Source organism: Sminthopsis crassicaudata, chromosome 1 (genome assembly GCF_048593235.1).
Source record: "Sminthopsis crassicaudata isolate SCR6 chromosome 1, ASM4859323v1, whole genome shotgun sequence".
Classification (NCBI taxonomy): domain Eukaryota; kingdom Metazoa; phylum Chordata; class Mammalia; order Dasyuromorphia; family Dasyuridae; genus Sminthopsis; species Sminthopsis crassicaudata.
This window is the reverse complement of record NC_133617.1, coordinates 39,685,517-39,703,155: the sequence shown is the minus strand read 5'-3', so window position 1 is coordinate 39,703,155 and position 17,639 is coordinate 39,685,517. Positions and strand designations below refer to the sequence as shown.

At 36.1% G+C, this 17,639-nt stretch overlaps 1 protein-coding gene across 2 annotated transcripts in view; it reads left to right on the top strand.

Annotated features, from left to right (window-relative positions):
• TMEM132D (transmembrane protein 132D) overlaps positions 1-17,639 on the top strand; it is a 944,174-nt gene that overhangs the window by 661,425 nt on the left and 265,110 nt on the right. The window lies entirely within an intron of this gene.

The following is a 17,639-nucleotide window of genomic DNA, read 5'->3' as shown; positions in this document are numbered from 1 at the left end:
ATGATTTTTCTGATTCCCCAGTGGTACCATATTGCAATTAGGTGGTACAGTGGGTAGAGTGCTGAGCCTGGTCTCAGGCAGTTACTAGCTATGCTATCCCGAACAAGCCACTTAGCCATGTTTGCCTCAGTTTTGTGATCTGAAAATGAGCTGGGGAAGAAAATCCAAATGGGGCCACAAAGAATCATCCATAAATGAACCAAACAAACATCAATGACTCCAAGGTATCAATCACTGGATTGGCAAAATTGGCAAAAGAAGGCAGATATCACATCAAAGCTAGTCTCTAACCACTTTGGCATCATACTGGCCAGTATGATGCCAAAGGGCAAAGGAAGGAACCATAAGGGCCTGGAAAATTTTGAGAAACTTCACTCTCACAGGGACAGAATGAAAACTAAGAAGACTTTCTGAGGACTTTCTGAGACAGCTAAGGCTTGAAGTGACAGAAGATTGCAAGTAGCTTATTCACATTCTTTGGCCATTTATTGATTGAAAAATGTCTCTTATTTTTAAAATTTGAATGCATTTCTTGTATATCTTGGAAAAGAAAAGAAAATGTATTTTTTGGGGAAAAAAGAAAGAATTCGCTTCAAAAAGCAGAGATTAGAAGGAAAAGATAAATTCTAGGCTGTAGAGAATTATTAAGCTCTTTTAGTTAAGACCCCATTTGGAGTTTACTTGGCAAAGATACAGGAATGGTTTGCCATTTCCTTCTTGAACTCATTTTACAGATGAGGGTTAAGTAATTTGTTCAGGTATAGGTAGTAAGTGTCTAAGGCTAGATTTGAACTCAAGCTTTCCTGACTTCAGGCCAGAGGACTATCCACTCTATCATCTAGCTGCCTTTGTGCAAATGCATAGAGGTAGGAAACAAGAAACAGCAGGAAAAGGCTAGTCATTTAGTTTAATAATACCTTAGAAGAAGCAAAAGAAAATTATGAAATCGGTAATTACCTTTTGCTACCTGACATTTTTCCCAGGAAAGGATTATACTAGATGACCCAAGAGTCCCTAAAACGCTAAATGGCAAATCCTATGCTATGAGTCTATGACATTCTGCAAAGCAGTCTCTGTGGGCCTAGTTTCCTCAATTATAAAATAAGAGGGGACGGACTCGATGGACTCTAAGATCAAATATTTATTTTGAACTTATTATATTCAATGTTCAAGAACTGTACTAGTGATGAGATTGGGGTAGCAACTCAAAATGACCATGTGACATATTCATAATGGCCATTCTCTTTGCCAAAAGGTAATTTTATTTAGGGGAAGCGCTTACAGACAAAATAAGAGATAAAACTGGTAAAGATATAATAAAGTTGAGAGAACATATAGTTAATAATGAAAAGACAATTTCCCCTGGGAAACTCACAATCAATCAGGAAAAAGTAAATACTCCAGGAGCTGGGAGTAAGCCATTGATTGGCAGGTTAGATTCACAGAGGAGTTTAGCCGATTAACCAGAATTAGCTATGATAAGGAAGACACCATTAGAGGGAAGACACTATGAGGGAGAGGGAAAGAATGCCTCTAAATGGGCTTAGTCCTGGAAAAAACCTTAGCAAAGATCTTCATCATGAACATATCTTTTATTGGGCAAATATAGCCTCAGGGGCTTCTTAGAGAAACCAGGGAAATAAAGGTAAAACTCAGAAGGAAGGAGCAAGGAGCCAGATGAAAGGAGCTGACAGACCAAGTCTCAGACCTTTTTAAAGATGTGCTAATCAATATTTCAAAGGTTGTTTAAAGATCCACAGAGGTTGGGGGATACACAAAAGAGGTAGTTAAAGATTTCCATCCTCACAATCACTCCATACAACATGATAGTCTGGGACTTATAGGCTTCTTCCTGACAGGAGAAAAGAATAAGTCCATATCACTACGATCTCGATAGAAAAACAAAAATCTTCCCCATTTTCTCTGGTTTCTTTTATATGTTATCTTTTTCTAATTTGAACGTAAGCTCTTTGTGGGCAGCAGCTACCATGCTTATTTGTATCTTTATCCCTAGCACTTATTTAGCACAAGGACTAGAACATAATCACAATAAACAATAGTATTTTATGGTTGTTCATTTCATCTAGCTACCTCTTGATATTATCTAGCTCTCTATTGAAAGTTACCTAAATTTTATAAGCTATTTGAGATCTTCTACCTTTGACCAAGTTACTTAATCTTCCTGGGAGATAGTTTCCATGTGTATAAAATTAGGAGAGTGGATTCAATGATGTCTTGAGCCCCTCCTAGTTCTAAATACTATGATTTCTGTTGTTTGTAAGAAGTAGGATTCAAAGTTCTTACATCACTCATTAGCATAAATAAATCAGACATAAAGATTCCCTTCCTTCTTGTTCTTGTCTACTATTTCACTGGGTAAGAGATCTTGGAGGATCCTTTAAAAACAGCATTCCTGAAACCCTTAGCACAATGACTGCTAAGCAATAGTAATTGTGTGCTTTGCAACTAATCATTTAGCCAATCTGTTGAAGTAGTTCAATGATATAGCTTACAATTGTTTGATCAGCTCCTGCTGATAAAACCTGGTCCCAAGCAATAAAGAAAGACACAGGAGGAGAAAAGTGAATCAGATTTGGGTGGAATGTGGACACAAGTCTTCTTTCTGGTTAGATGTATAGAGCTAGACATTGAATTTTAGGAAGGCTATCAATAATAACAAGACTTAAAACAATAATAAACTAGGTAAGGCATAGTGATATATCCTCATAAATAATTTTGTTGTTGACAGAAGAACAGAGAGAGATAGAGATATAGACAGACAAAGACAGAGAGAAACAGAAGAAGAAAGGAAGACAGAAAGAGACAGATGGAAAGAGGGGAGAGACAAAGACAGAGATAAATAGAGACAAGAACAAAGAAAGAGAGATAGAGAGACAGAGAATCAGAGACAGAGAGATGGAAATGGGAGACAGAGAGAGAGACAGAGACAGAGACTAAGACCAAGAGACAGAGACACACATACTGACAGAGTGATAGAGAAAGAAGAGACAGATAAAAAGGAGAGGGGAGGGGAGTCTTCAAAGAGAGGCTTATTGACCTCTTATTGGGATCTTATAGAGAAAATCATTCATTGTTCAGTCTGGTATAGAACAGATGACCTCTATTGTTCAGTCACTTTTAATACTCCATGACTCCTTTTGGGGTTTTCTTGATAGAAATATTGGAGTAGTTAGACATTTCTTTCTCCAGCTCATTTTACAGATGAGGAAACTGAGGCAAATATTGTTAAGTAACTTGCCCAGTGTCACACAGCTCGTAAGAGTCAGAGGCTGAATTTAAACTTGCCTTTTCCTGTCATTAGGCCTGACACTTCACTCACTGTATCAGCCAGCTGCCTCAAGATGGCTTCTATGGTCTCTCTCAAATCTAACATCTTGGGATGCTGTGATGAAGAAATACCCATTTCTGTCTATGCCAGTTAAGGCAGCACAGCATCGTATCATGGATAAAAAACTGGCTGGTGCCAATAAAACCTGGATTCGTATCTGCTTTTAACACATACTGGCACTGCCACCACAAACTGGTGATAAACCAATCAATCTGTGCTCCTAGAAACTAACACCATGAAATGCAAAGAATGAACTAACAAGTTGGTTGAAGGACTTCCTACCTGTGGGAGTTTCCTACATCTATGAAATCACAGGTCCAGTCCCTATCGCTATCCCTTTGTGTCAGGTATTAATAACTGAATTTCCAGGATATACATTTAGAGAAGGAAGTTATAGGGAGAGTATACCAGCATGTGACTTTTGGTCTGTGATTGGAGAGCATCAGCTGCCAGATGAGTAATGCTGTAATCCCTCCTAATGATAGAAGGCAGTGGGGAAGGCGCCCAGTCTGCATCTCAGATTGAATGGCAGGGGTTTGTATTGGCTCTTGGCAAAGCCACTGTGAACAGGGCAATTTATTGTGGAGCTTCAGAAAAACCAGTCCCCCTGGAACAAGAAATGTGCCTCTTCTTATCTTTCTGATGAATTAAAGCTGAAGGGAAGTGGATTTACAGAGTAAATCTGTGATTTACTGTGATATTTTCATAAGTGAAAATTACATCTATTTTACCTGGTGGAGGCGTTCATTTCCCAGCCATAAAAGCGACCCATTCGTTTTCTCTTCCAGGAGTGATGTACTTTTCCCCAGCTTGAAATGAATGGGTGAGACTGAGACTGAAAATATTGGCCATAACAGACAGAAACTGCCCCTTCCAAAACATTTTCAAGATCATAGAGTAGGCATGTAATAAAGTTATTTAATGTGACTATGAATATTAAGTTCCATCTTATGTCCTCAAAAAAGACCATTGGGTTTAAAATACCAAAACTCTCCATAGGAGATCAGGAAAACTAAAAATAATAAAAAATAATCATAACTGAAATTCAGATAGATTCGATTCAAACATTTATTAATTTTTTATACTATCTGAGAGTGGAGCCAAATGAAACTACCAATGGAAGCTATTTTTTGTTTTGTTTTGTAAGTCACTGGAAAAGAAGCCAAGAAGACCTGGATTCAAATCTCTCCCTCGTGTGTATGAGCTATGTGATACTGGACAAATCACAACCTCTCTGAGCCTTATTCATTTGTAACTTGAGAGTGTTGGCTTTGAGAACCTCTAAGGTCCCTTCCAACTCTAAATCTATTATCCTGTCTTCCTATAGTTCAAATCTTCTTAAACTGTGTGTCATGACCTTCTATGAGGTCATATAATGGAATAGAGGACTTACAAAATTATAATTATCATATTCATATTATCATATCATTATCATATGATTTGCAAACCTATTTTACATACCTATATACCCAGGATCATATAAAAATTTTTGGGTGAAAACGAGTTGTGAGTGGAAAAAGTTTAAGAAGCCTTGCTCCAAATTATTTTTGATTAGAGAATTGGAAACTAAAACAACTTAGAGATACCCTATAATACTTATTAGATTGGCCAATATGACCAAAATAAGAAAAGGAAATTATAAATGTTGGAAAGGATGTAGGAAAACTGGGACACCAATGCATTGTTGGTGGAGTTGTGAACAACCATTCTGCAGAGCAATTTGGAACTATGCCCAAAGGGCAATAAAACTGTACATATCTTTTAACCCAAGCATAGCACTACTTGGTTTGTATCACAAAGATATCAGGGAAAAGGGAAAAGAATCTACATGTGCAAAAAATATTTATTACAGCTCTTTTCATGGTGGCAAAATATCAGAAATTGAGAGGGTACCTATCAGTTGGGAAAGGGCTAAATAAACTGTGGCATTTGAATGTTAAGAAATACTATGATGCAATAAGAAATGATAAAAAGGCAAAATTCAGAAACACTGGAAAGATTCACATGAAGTGAGCAGAGCCAGGCAAACACTGAAAGCAGAATCGGTAACATTGTGTGAGGATCAATTGTGATTGGATTCTAGAGAACCATGAGATGTTTCACAGCATATTCACTATTGCCGTTGGCTTGAGCCTTCATTGGTTGTGTTAACTTACTGTTGTGACTTCTGTCAGCAACTTCTCAGCAAGGTGGTGATCCAAAACAAGTAATAAAGGACTCAAAAAGGAAATACTATCCTAATACCATGAAGAATTGATGTAATCTCATTGCATATTGAAGCATGTTTTTTTCACTTACCTTACTTTTTCTGTTTCTTTTTTTCTTTTGATCTGTTTCTTCTTTCACAACTGTGACTCATACAGAAATATGTTTTACATGACATAGCACATGTATAAACTATTTCAAACTAGCTACCATCTTTTGAAGAGGGGAGGGAAGGAAGGGAGAGACAAAATTTGGAACACACAATCTTGTGAAAATTAATGCTAAAAAAATTCTTGACATGTAACTGGAGAAAAATTAAAAAATAATATTCCTAAAAATAGATAGATAAGAGAGAAAATGGAAAGTAAAAAAAGCATTTATCAAGCTCCTGTCTTATACCAGACACTGTGCTAAGCACTTTTATGAATATTATCTCATTTTATCCTCACAACAATTCCAGGAGGGAGTTTCTATTACTATGCTCAATTTACAATCGGGGAAACTAAGGAAGACAGAAATGAAGTGACTTGAGCAGAATCACACAGCTACTAATGTCTAAGGTGAAATTTGAACTTTCTGACTCTAGGCTTTGTGCTCTGTCCTCTATATTACCTATTGCTGGCTCAATTCAACTCAATAAGGTTTCACAAAATTCCTAATATATGGTGTGAGCAACCTATAGAATTGTATTTCCATATAGGGACAAAGATTTAGAGAAAGGTCATACCAACTGACAGAGATAGTTGTACAAAACAAGATACTGAGCTGTTGAACTGATAAACTGATAAAAATCACTCCAAAACAAAAAGTAGATGAAAGATAACTGCAAATGTTGAATGCACATGCTCAATTAATAATATTAACCTCTCCTCCCCAAAGGAGGAGTTTTATGCCTTTTTTAAAAACATTGATTATATGATGAAAAAAAGAACCTATAAAAGAGGAACACACAATGGGAGGAGCAGGAAGTTTTAATTTTGTCATTCCCAGCCAATTAGGGGGACAAGGGAAGGACCTTGTGCTTCATGATAGGAAATAAAAGGCTTATTTCTGTCTATAAGTACGAATCTGCCTAAGGACTGCCCCTGGGTGGATCACCTGTTTCTGTCAAGACTCATAAATAAATCAATTTACTTCATATATTTATATGTCCTTTTTAGCTTTATAGCATATTTCTAATATGTGGTAATATATAATAAACTGTTAGCCACTCATGTGTTCTACTGGAGAATGTGGCAACTCCTGATAAATAAAAACAAAACATATACATACTGCATGTGTGTATATATACACATGTCAGTGTATATACATATAAATATCCATATGTGTGTGTGTGTGTCAGTGTGTGTAATAATTTGGAGGGAAGATATGAACAATAAGGAATAGTTAAAGCAAACATTGAAAGATGGGAAATCACAAGATCATGGGGCTAAAGCTAAAAGGAACTTTGGAGTTCATCAGGTTGAATAATATTAATAATAGCCAATCTTTATATGGCACTTTGGGATTTGTAAAGCACTTTTACATATATTATCTAATTTGAATCTCTTCATTTTATAGAGGAGGAAACTGAGGTTCAGAGAGGCTTGCTCGGGATCACATAGCTAGTCAGTCCACTAACAAGCATTTTATTGACTTATCTGACTGACATAGCTTATGTCTGAAATGAAGTTTAAACTTGAATCTTCCTGAATCCTAAGTTCAGTACTCTATCTATTCCACTGGGCCTTCTCTCACATGAGAAGGGATGGGAGAACTCAGAGAATGAGCAAAGTGGTCAATTGTTGTCCCTCTCCTAGATTTTTTAGTTTTTTTTTTTTTTGTTCTTTTTTTGTTGTTTTATTTTATTGTTGTTTGGTTTTTAGTTTTATATAAAAGACCATTTAACATCCACTAACTAATGGAAACTAGTGAGAATTCAGAGTATAGCCTGTTTAAACCAGCTTACACACGAAAACCCTAAATTAATAAACGATTAGCTCTTGGCACAAAATGCCAAATTACTTCCTAATGAGAAACAATTTGTTTTAGTGTTTTTGTAATTAGCGAATTAAAAAAAATTTACTAAGTGGTTGTTTTTCAACCAAGGGTTTAAATTCTGGGTGTTTTTTTTTCGCCCAATGTTATTGGAATGACGAATTCTGAAATAATGCTCACATAGTTCCAAATTGCTATTCCAAAAACATAGATTTGACCTTACTCATGCTCTATTCTAAAATATTCAGTGTTTCCCTTTTATGGGTAGAATTAAATACAAAACCTTTAGAGTAGCATTTAAAGCCTGCATACTATGACCTCCATTTATCTTTCTAATCTTATTTCACATTATCATACTCTTTCCATTCCAGACAAAGATGATCTACATATACCCATTTCTGCTCCTTTTTACACCACATTCAGAATACATTTCTGCTCTATCTCCATTTCTTAGACTAATTTCCTTCAAATATAGCTCAACTGTCAGCTTTTCTCATAGGCCTTTTCTGGCCCCACCCCATTGCTAGGATTCTCTCCCCCTTGAAATTTCTTTGTTGTTTCCTTCATTAAATTATGAGCTCCCATGTATCACAGAGTTTAGCACAGTGTCTGGCACATAGTAGGTACTCAACAAATGTTTATTAATTGATGGTAGCACTTCCAAATGTGGTAAATATACATTAGAACCATTTTTCCTTAGGATTCTAGGGAACGATGAGATATTTCACAATATGCTCACTACTTCCATTGACTCAAGGTCCTATTGGCTATGCTCACTCACTATTAGGTTCTAATGACTACTATGGTTCCATTTAGTCTTTTAATATCAATTAGATTTTACAAAGGGATAACTTTGGAAAGGAGCAAAACAAGGACAAAAGTGTAAATCCCTCCCTCCTCCCCCCCCCATAACACCTCAGGGACATATTTTCATTTTTTTTCTTCATTGGTCTCTGGGGAGAGAAGGCTCAAAACTTAACCCAGTTTCTACACATAGGTCTCACCAAGTTAATGCCCACATATGGCACCACTATAGGATAAGTCCTTCTCTTAGCAACAGGTAGGTTAGTTCCTAAAGTTGCTCCTAAAAGTCATTCTTTACTTCTCTGGGTACCAGTGCTAAACTGGCTACCAGCCCCAGATATTTAAAAGTTCTTTCTCACCTTTGAAAAATCACAAAATCCTTTCCACAGAAATGGAAAAGAACAAAAGCAGAAGTCAAGAATGGGACATGACCTCTTCTCCTACAGCATTGCCTCTTACCAGCTGCCATTGGTAAGGGAGTCCAACATGAAGAGGAGCAGAAGGAAAATTGCCAGAAATAAAGTGAAAGCCATTTCAATGGCTCCATAGTCAATCAAAGACCCTTTCCATTCACCCCACAACTAACTCACAGAATCATTTATTGAATGATTGCAAATAATCTATAGTATTTTCATGTTACTTCCATTAGACATTACCATATCTCTCTCAGAAGCAAACTTTCTAACCTTTCCACCAAAGGGAGACACCAATAGAGAGACTTATTCTAGCTCCTATTGCATATAGGCTTTGTATTTATACTTCCACATACAACTTATATTCCACCTTAAATCCTGCTCCCTAAGAAGCTTACAGCTTCTTAAGGCTTGCAATTTGTTTTTTTTCCCATATTCCTATTTTAGTGCCTTGTATATAATAGTTGCTCAACAAATGTTTAGTTGAGCACTGAGATTATCTGAAATATGGATTTCAGATTTAAATAGCATTTAATATAATTTAATTTAATAATTAATAATATTTAATATTATTAATTTAGTAATTATTTAATCATTTAAATAGCATCTGCTGTGTCAGGCACTGTGATAAGAGCCTTACAAATATTACCTCATTTCATCACCACAACCCGGGGAGACAAGTGCTATTATTATCTCCATTTGACAGTTGAAGAAATTGAGTCAGACAGGAGTTAAGTGACTTGTCCAGGATCACTAGTAAATATCTGAAGCCAAATTTAAACTCAGATCTTCTTGATGTGAAGCCCAGCATTCTATCAACTGTACTATCTTGCTGCCCCTGTTGAGCCTGGATAATAAACATAGCTATTAGGACTGGAAAACTGAGTTTACAAAAAAAGAGCCCAGGAAAAACCTTGAAGATCTGATTACCTTTATATACTGTTGTGTCATAAACTTCAGGTGCATTACCTTGATCCTTGCTAGGATAATTCCCCCTTCTTTTGAGTATTGCCCCTCACCTTGCTGCCTACTGTCCTCAGTAGAGTCTAAAGTATTTCCATGTTACTTCCATTATGTATTACCATATCTCTCTTAGAAGCAAACTTTGTAATCTTTCCACCAAAGGGAGACACCAATTATCTTATGTTGGACCTCAATCCTGTGAGGATTAAGTTATGATCCTCTCCTGGAATCATGGCTTGTACATCCTCTCATTGTCTTTGCCCCTCTTATCTGCCTTTGTGTCTCCTATAAGATTGGATGCTCAGGGTTATGTATTCTGTTTGCAAACCCTAGTTAGCTAAAACACTATCTAAGTTCTCCGCCTCAGTTTACCTGCACTGAATGCTTTGGGCAAGAGTTCCATCCAGTCAGCTAGCTTAAACTCTCCACATTAAAGATTAAAAACCAATCTCTGTTTGCCTCAGTTTCTCTAGTATCACACCCCTATGGAATTTAATTTAAAATTTATGAGTTAGTGTATCATTAAAGAGATCTCACTTTCATGTTTTATGACCACGAAGTATGGTTTTCCAATACTTCTTTGACCATGTCTAAAAAAATGTTGAAAATTATTCAATATGATCAATTAAGCCCATCAATCCACTTTTAAAAATCAGTCCAATTATATGAATTGACCACGAAATTTAGTGATTGTGGAAAAGCTACTGGTGCTAACATATACCAGTTCCTTAATGAAAAATTTGTCTTCTCTTTAATAAAACTGAATATATTTTCTGAAACTTTGTGCGTATTTCAATATTTTTATAGTATATGATATTGTTGTTCAGTATGAACAGTTTCTCAATCAAAACAAATTATATCTTTTCAGAAAATCACAAGATCTCAAATCTAGAAGAAACTTCCAAGGTCATCTAGGTATATCCAAACTTCCAAAGGGACCCCAGTATAACATTCCAATGTAGTCAATTTGAGCCTCTGTTTCATGACCTCCAATGAAAGAGGCATCCCATTTCACTTTGGAAATGCCATCATTTTTACAGGGGTTTTTTGTTACTATTCTTGTTCTTTCCCCCCTGACATCAAGCCCAAATCTGGTACTATACAACTTCTTCTGCTCCTCCCCCAATTGTATCAGGTTCTACTTTTTGGTATTGAGTAGAACAATATAATCCCTCTTCCACATATGAATCCTTTAGATTCTTAAATCTTAATCTTTTTAAACCATAGTATCCAAAAGTAAACCTAATCCTCCTCTAGATTTCCTTGGAACCAAAAATACTAGTTACCTTATGGACAATCACCAATCATATTATAACACAATGGTTACTTTCACAATCCTGGACCCTATGTCTTGCTTACTATAACTATAAACTTTATTAATTTCCTTGGTCAGCATACCTCCTTACTGATTTTTATAAAGTCTGAAGTTCTCTAAGACCCCTAAATCCTTTTTCAGATGAACATCTATTTCGCTATGTATCCTTTGTAAGATTAATTATATGAACTTTAGTGAATTTGTATGAAGGAACTGTTTGATAAATGACAAGTATATCTGAATAAAGGATCTTCTTTTCCATGGGAAACAGAATGGGAGGAAAGTTATAATTGGTGGAAGAGATAAGGCATGGAAATGGCATTCTTTGACTGAGGGAACATGACCCGGCATCCTGGGATCATAGATTTAAAATTGAAAGGAATAAATATCTGCTCCAAACCCATAATTTTAGAAATAAATAAAATGAGTTCCACAGGAAGGTGAATGACTTGCCCAAGATAATACAGTAAATTAGAGGCGGAGACAGAATTTAGCACAAGACTGATTCCAAAGCAAAATGAATGACAATCTCTTATTGCTAAAGCCAATGGACACTTCTCAGTCTGTAACCTATTTGACCTCTCTGCAGTACTGTGCATCACCTTCTCTTCTTGGATGATTTCTTTATATTTGGACCTCATGATACTCCTCTCTTCTGGTTCTTTTTCTATTTAGCGATATCTATCTCCACTCTTCAGTCTTCTTTGATGGATTATCATCAATGTCAAGTCTACTAAATGTGGATTTTTTCCTCTCTTACATTTTGCCTCCCCAATAGAACATCTTGAGAACATTTTTCTCTTTGTGTATCCCGGGCTTACCATAATGTCTAGTATATAATAGGTATTTAACAAATGCTTATTGTTTGATCATTCTTTCCATCCCATTGCCATACTATAGGACCTTCCAATCAAGGTCACACAGATAGTAAATATTAAGGACAGGATTCAAATCTGGATCTTACTGACTCTAACTTCAGTGCTTTACTCATTATCCAGATTGCTTCTCCTGTTGAAAAATTATTTAACCCATCTTAGATGTTAAAAGCTGTAGGAAAGCATCCAAATTCTATCTAATTACTCAGACATTCCTACACAGGACACGAAACAGACATCATCCTTTGCTGTCCACCCACCCCCTATTCTTTATCTTGGCCATTGTCATGTGTCAAGCTAAACTTAATGAAGGGAAGGATAAAAATCCTTAATTTCAGCTTGATGGTTTGTCGAGTGATCTCTAAGAAAGAAAGCATAGGACCATGGGAAAGAGTTGGAAGACCTAAGTTTAAAACCTGCCCCTACCCACTTCACCTCTCTTGGTCTCAGTTTCTTTATTTGTAAAATGAAAGAGTTGTTCTAATTAGGTATTGAATTTGAAGTCCGTTTAAACTCTACCTTTGTGATCCCCCAAGTCTTTCTAATTCTGATTGGGTTTTATCTGAGGATGAAAGCTTTCAAATGTATTTATTTCCAAGCCATGAAACATTCACTAAAAAGAGATTTTAGCAAGTGTGTAATTGGGTAATTTGACAACTTGTAAGCCTAAGTCCAGGATACCTTGAATTATATTTCTCAGAAGGATAATCATTCTCCCTGTATAATTAATTTGATGTCCTTTGGATTACTGATAATAATTCTCTAATTTATCCTTCTCTCTAATGTTAAAGTTTGTTCTCTTAGGGAATATTCTCAGAGTCTGGGGTCAAGTAATAAAAGGAGCCTCTTCCTCCTCCCTGAGCAGGACACAGTGGCTGTTCCACTTAAGTAGAGTCTGAACAAGAAAGTTAGTCCAATCTCATTATCAGCAATGTCCTTTAAGACACAAACTTTTTTAAGCAACGTTAGGAAAAAATAGCGGGATGAACTCTGGATTTCCCCAAATCATTGGTTATTAATAATCACTTCTCTCATTATGAAGGGGAACTCACCAGTTCCTGGGCACCTCATTCCACTTTAGGACAGTAGTAACCATTAGTGTTCATTTCCTGATCATTTTTCCAGCTGATCTCTTTCCAGTTTTCCTGCCAAAACTCCTGATTCTGCCCTCTAGGTCCAAATAAAAGCAGTCTGATCTCTCATCCATATTATGAATGTTTTGCTTTTTGAATATAGTTATAATGTCTTCATTGAATTTTTTCATCTCTAAGGTAAACATCCCCAGTTCCTTTAACTGATACTATATGTTGAAGAAGGCATTCCTCTGTAGACAGAGGATGACCAAGATCTCTTTGGGTCCCAACATTATGGGATTCTGGGAAAACACAAGCAAGATAGACCTAAGGGAGAGAAAGAGTTCCTAGAATGGAGAAAGTGAATATCCAGGTTCCTGCATTATAGACACATTACAAAGGTACAAGAAGTTGGAGAGATGAGCTAGGAAAAAAAGGGATTTACCAGAGAACCTTTGGGTTTTTTTCTTCCCTATTTTTTATACTAATAGCTATATCATAAAAGAATATAATGACTGCCCCCACAGTAAAATTCTTCAACATTTGCAGCCTGGAGACATAATACTATTCAAAGGGATTTTTTTTTATCTAAGTGATTGTTTTTTCCCCCTAAACCTGTCAGTTCCAAACTATGGGCAAGGAAGTATTTAAACTCCTCAGCGTATTCGATGCAAATCAGTTTCCCTGACAATTTGAAAATGGAAATGTAGCATGTCAGACGTTACAAATTTGCAGTGAAATACAGTGGAGTAATAAGACAACATATGGAGGAGCTGTGGAATGATTAAAAGTAGGCCTCTGGTAGGCACATTATTGGAGATGGGAGAGCTTGCGTCCTCACCATAAATCTTCCATTTCCATTAAGAATACGTGTATGTATAGTCAATTAATTTTGCCACCTAATGGGAGTGTGTATGCTTTGTAACATGGAGCCACCTACAAAATCCTGGTTTGCAAAGCATAACCAAGCATGTTTCAGAGGTGATAGAACAGGTGTTAAGTCTCACCTTAGACTCCTGGCTGTGAGATAAAATGCCAGAAGCCAGCCATGAATGTCAGGAGAGGAAATTGTGCCTGACTTCGGGAAAACTCTACAGTGTGAAAAGCCACATGCAGAGGAACAAACATATCAGCCCAGGGACAACCACATAGCAAAATCAATACATTGGAAAGAGCGTTAACTCTGTTGTCAAATCCCAACTCTGCTGCTTATTCACCTATCTGACCCTGAATGGCCATGTAACTTCCCTTGCCCCAGATGCCTCATTTTTTTAAATGAAGGTCTTGAACCAGAAGGCTTCTGAGTGTCCCTCTACTTTGGATCTGCCCAATAATAAAGGATTCATAGTTGGGCAGATTTAAAAACTGAGTGCTCAGGGAAAAAAAGAGAAAAATATTCTCCACCAATACCCCATTAGTATTATTTTGACTACTTTTGAAAAAAAATCTGTAATCCCATGCTGGAATGAACACAGTACGTACATAGTAAATATTTCCTAGATTGTTGAATTCTATTGAAATTAGCAGAGTGGGCAGAGTACTAGACTTGAAGTCAAAAACTTCTAAGTTAAATCCCTACCTCAGAAACTTACTAGTCATGGTATCCTGGGCAAAACATTAACTCTCTCTCAGCCTCAGTTTTCTCATCTGTAAAATGGAAATTATAGAAGCTATCTTACAGGGTTGTTTCAAGTATCAGATAGATAACAGAGGTAAAGTGTTTTTCTAACTTTAAAGGATTATATAAATACTAATTGTTATTTGTTTGTTATTTAACAGTCAATCACTAAGCATATATTGAGAATCTACTAAATGTCAGGCTTGGTACTGAACTATGGGGATACAAAGGAAGGGAAAAGACAGTCACTTTCATGAAGATGACAGTAGTTAGATAGCATTATAGTAGCTAGAGAATGAAGACTGGAGTCAAGAAGTCTTATCTTTGTGAGTTCAAATCTGACCTTGGATACTTACTAGCTCTGTGATCCTGAGCAAGTCACTTAACTCCATTTCCTCATGTATAAAATGAGCTAGAGAAGGAAAGGGGCAAACTGTTCCTATATCTCTTCTTCCAAGAAAACAACAAATGAGATCATGAAAAGTTGGACACAACTGAAAAAAATGGTTGAACAACAGCAACAAAGCACTTTACATTTATTGTCTCCTTAAAGGAATTAGCATGGAGCAATGGAAGTGCTCAACCTGTAATCATCCAGATTCCAGTTCAAATTACCCACCTGCCTTCTATTTACACTATGTCTCAATTTGAATCAATTATTTGCCCTCTCTGAGTCCTAGTCTCCTCACCTGTTAGGTAAGAAAGCTGAACTAGATAACCTCTGGGGTCCTTTCCAATTTTAATTCTATGAGTTTACAAACTAATTTCCTACAACTAGCAGACCATATGTCTCTTTCTCTTTTTTACAAACTGATATTTGATAAGAATTTGATAAGAATTGATATTGATAAGAATAATCTATAAATATTTTGAAAGCATCCATTCCTAATGTGTGAGCAAAATAATGCAGCTTTAAATCATTAGTATTCTGTGGCAAATATTTCCCAGTCAATCAATTAATTAATTATTAAGCACCTACTATGTGTCAGATATTGAGCTAAGTGTTGGAGATACAGAACAAGGTTTTAAAAATGGTCCCAACCTTCAAGGATCTCACCTTTTAACAATAACAGTCATACACCTAACCAAAAAGCATTGAAAGGACAAGATTCTACTGTTTATGCTGGTTGACAATAAAATTTGTTTTGTTATTCAGCCATTTTCAGTCATGTATAATACTCCATCACTCCATTTGGAGTTTCTTGGCAAAGATAGTAGAGTGGTTTTCCATTTCCATATCTAAATCTTTTTAAAAGATAAAGCAAATTACTTATCCAGGATTACAGAGCTAGTAAGTATCTAAAAACATATTTGGAATCTTGTAGATAAATCAGCCTGAATTCAAGCCCAGTGCTCTATCCATTGTACCACTTAACTGCCTTGAAAAGTATTTCACAAATCTTAAAATTCTATATAAATGCTAGCTGTCATGATTATTGCCTTTTTCAATAATACAGCTATGCAGTTTTAATAAGAATTTATAATTTCCTCCTCTTTCAGATATATGAGAAGGATATTGACATTCTCAATAACTTTAAAAGAAAAAATAAAAATGAAATCAGATATAAAACCATAAATTTTAAACTATATAAATTTTAACTATGTATTCTACCTTTGATTTTAAAAAATCTTGACTTTTGGCCTTGATGTCTCCTTTTTATTTTTTTCTGTTTTGTTCATGCTTTTCTTATCACTATTTTTATGTAGTTCTCATCAATGTGCATATTTTTGCTCTGATTTTGCCTATTTCATTCTGTCATTTTCCATGTCTTTCCATATTTCTTTGAATTCCTCCCATTTTTCATTTCTAATGGTGCAATAATATTCCATTACGTTGATATAGTACAATTTATTCAGCCATTTTCCCATCGTTGGATATTTAGGTTGCTTCTATCTTTTGGTAAGGAAGGGAATGCTTTAGAATAGCTTCTCTGCCTGTCCTTCTATAATTTGCCAAGGTCATAGAATCCCTGAGTCCAAAGCATTCTCCTCTAATCCCTGACTGAACAACAATCTTTTCAAAGGGCTTTCTCATCAAGCGAACAACCAGCCTTGGTTTGGAAACCATTAGTAATGGGCACTCACTATCTCCCTAGGCAAACCATTCTGTTTTTCAACAACTGAAATTGTTAGGAAGTTGTTGGGATTTTTCCTTACTTGGAACACAAACCTGCCATTTGCCATCTTCCAAATTTTCCTCCTTGTTTATTTTACCCTCTGAGACTACAATCCTCCTTGATCAGAGTCCTCCAGATACTTGAAAAATAATCAAGTGTGCTGTTGAAATGGACTTTGAATCCCAAACAGCAGAAATATTGTGGATCCATTCTTGTTACTTTTTTAAGGCTGAGCTTCATCAGGTTTTTGTTTTGTTTTGTTTTGTTTTCCCCCCTTAATTACTTAGCTTGGCTCCCTATTAAACTTGAATGAGGCTGAAATGGGCTATGCTCTATTATCCAATACTCGCTTTATTGAGCAGACCATAATTGCTCAGTCTATAAGACACCACACTCCTAATGTTTGCTAGTTAATTAACAAATAAGAATCTCATAGCCAAGTAGACCAGACTCTCACTGCTTCTCGCCAGTAGAGTATATTTTTCTTCTCCGGAGTGGTCAGAATAGGGAATAATAAAAATAATAACACACCTCCATACCAGTTTAAACTTGGCAAAACATCTTTTTTAGCCTTGTCACATAGGGACAACAAGCATTATTATACACACTTTTTACAGATGATGAAATTGTGTCAGAGAGATGTTACTTGCTCAAGATGACACCAAAACTGAGAATCAGAGGCAAAAGTCAAGCCCAGATATTATATTTCTTAGTCCACTTTTTAATCTATTAACTTGGGGAGACTTGCTATTAAGGAATCAAGGCCTTGGAGCAAAATCCTGCTTCCATGGAGAAGACAAAGAAAGAAACCTCCAGCCCTGAGTCATTATGTTCCTTAGAGCACCCCACAACTCAGCTGTATTTCTGATATGATAAGGAACCAAAAATCCATTATTTAAAGGTCAGAGCAAGATTAGAAGAAAAAGACGA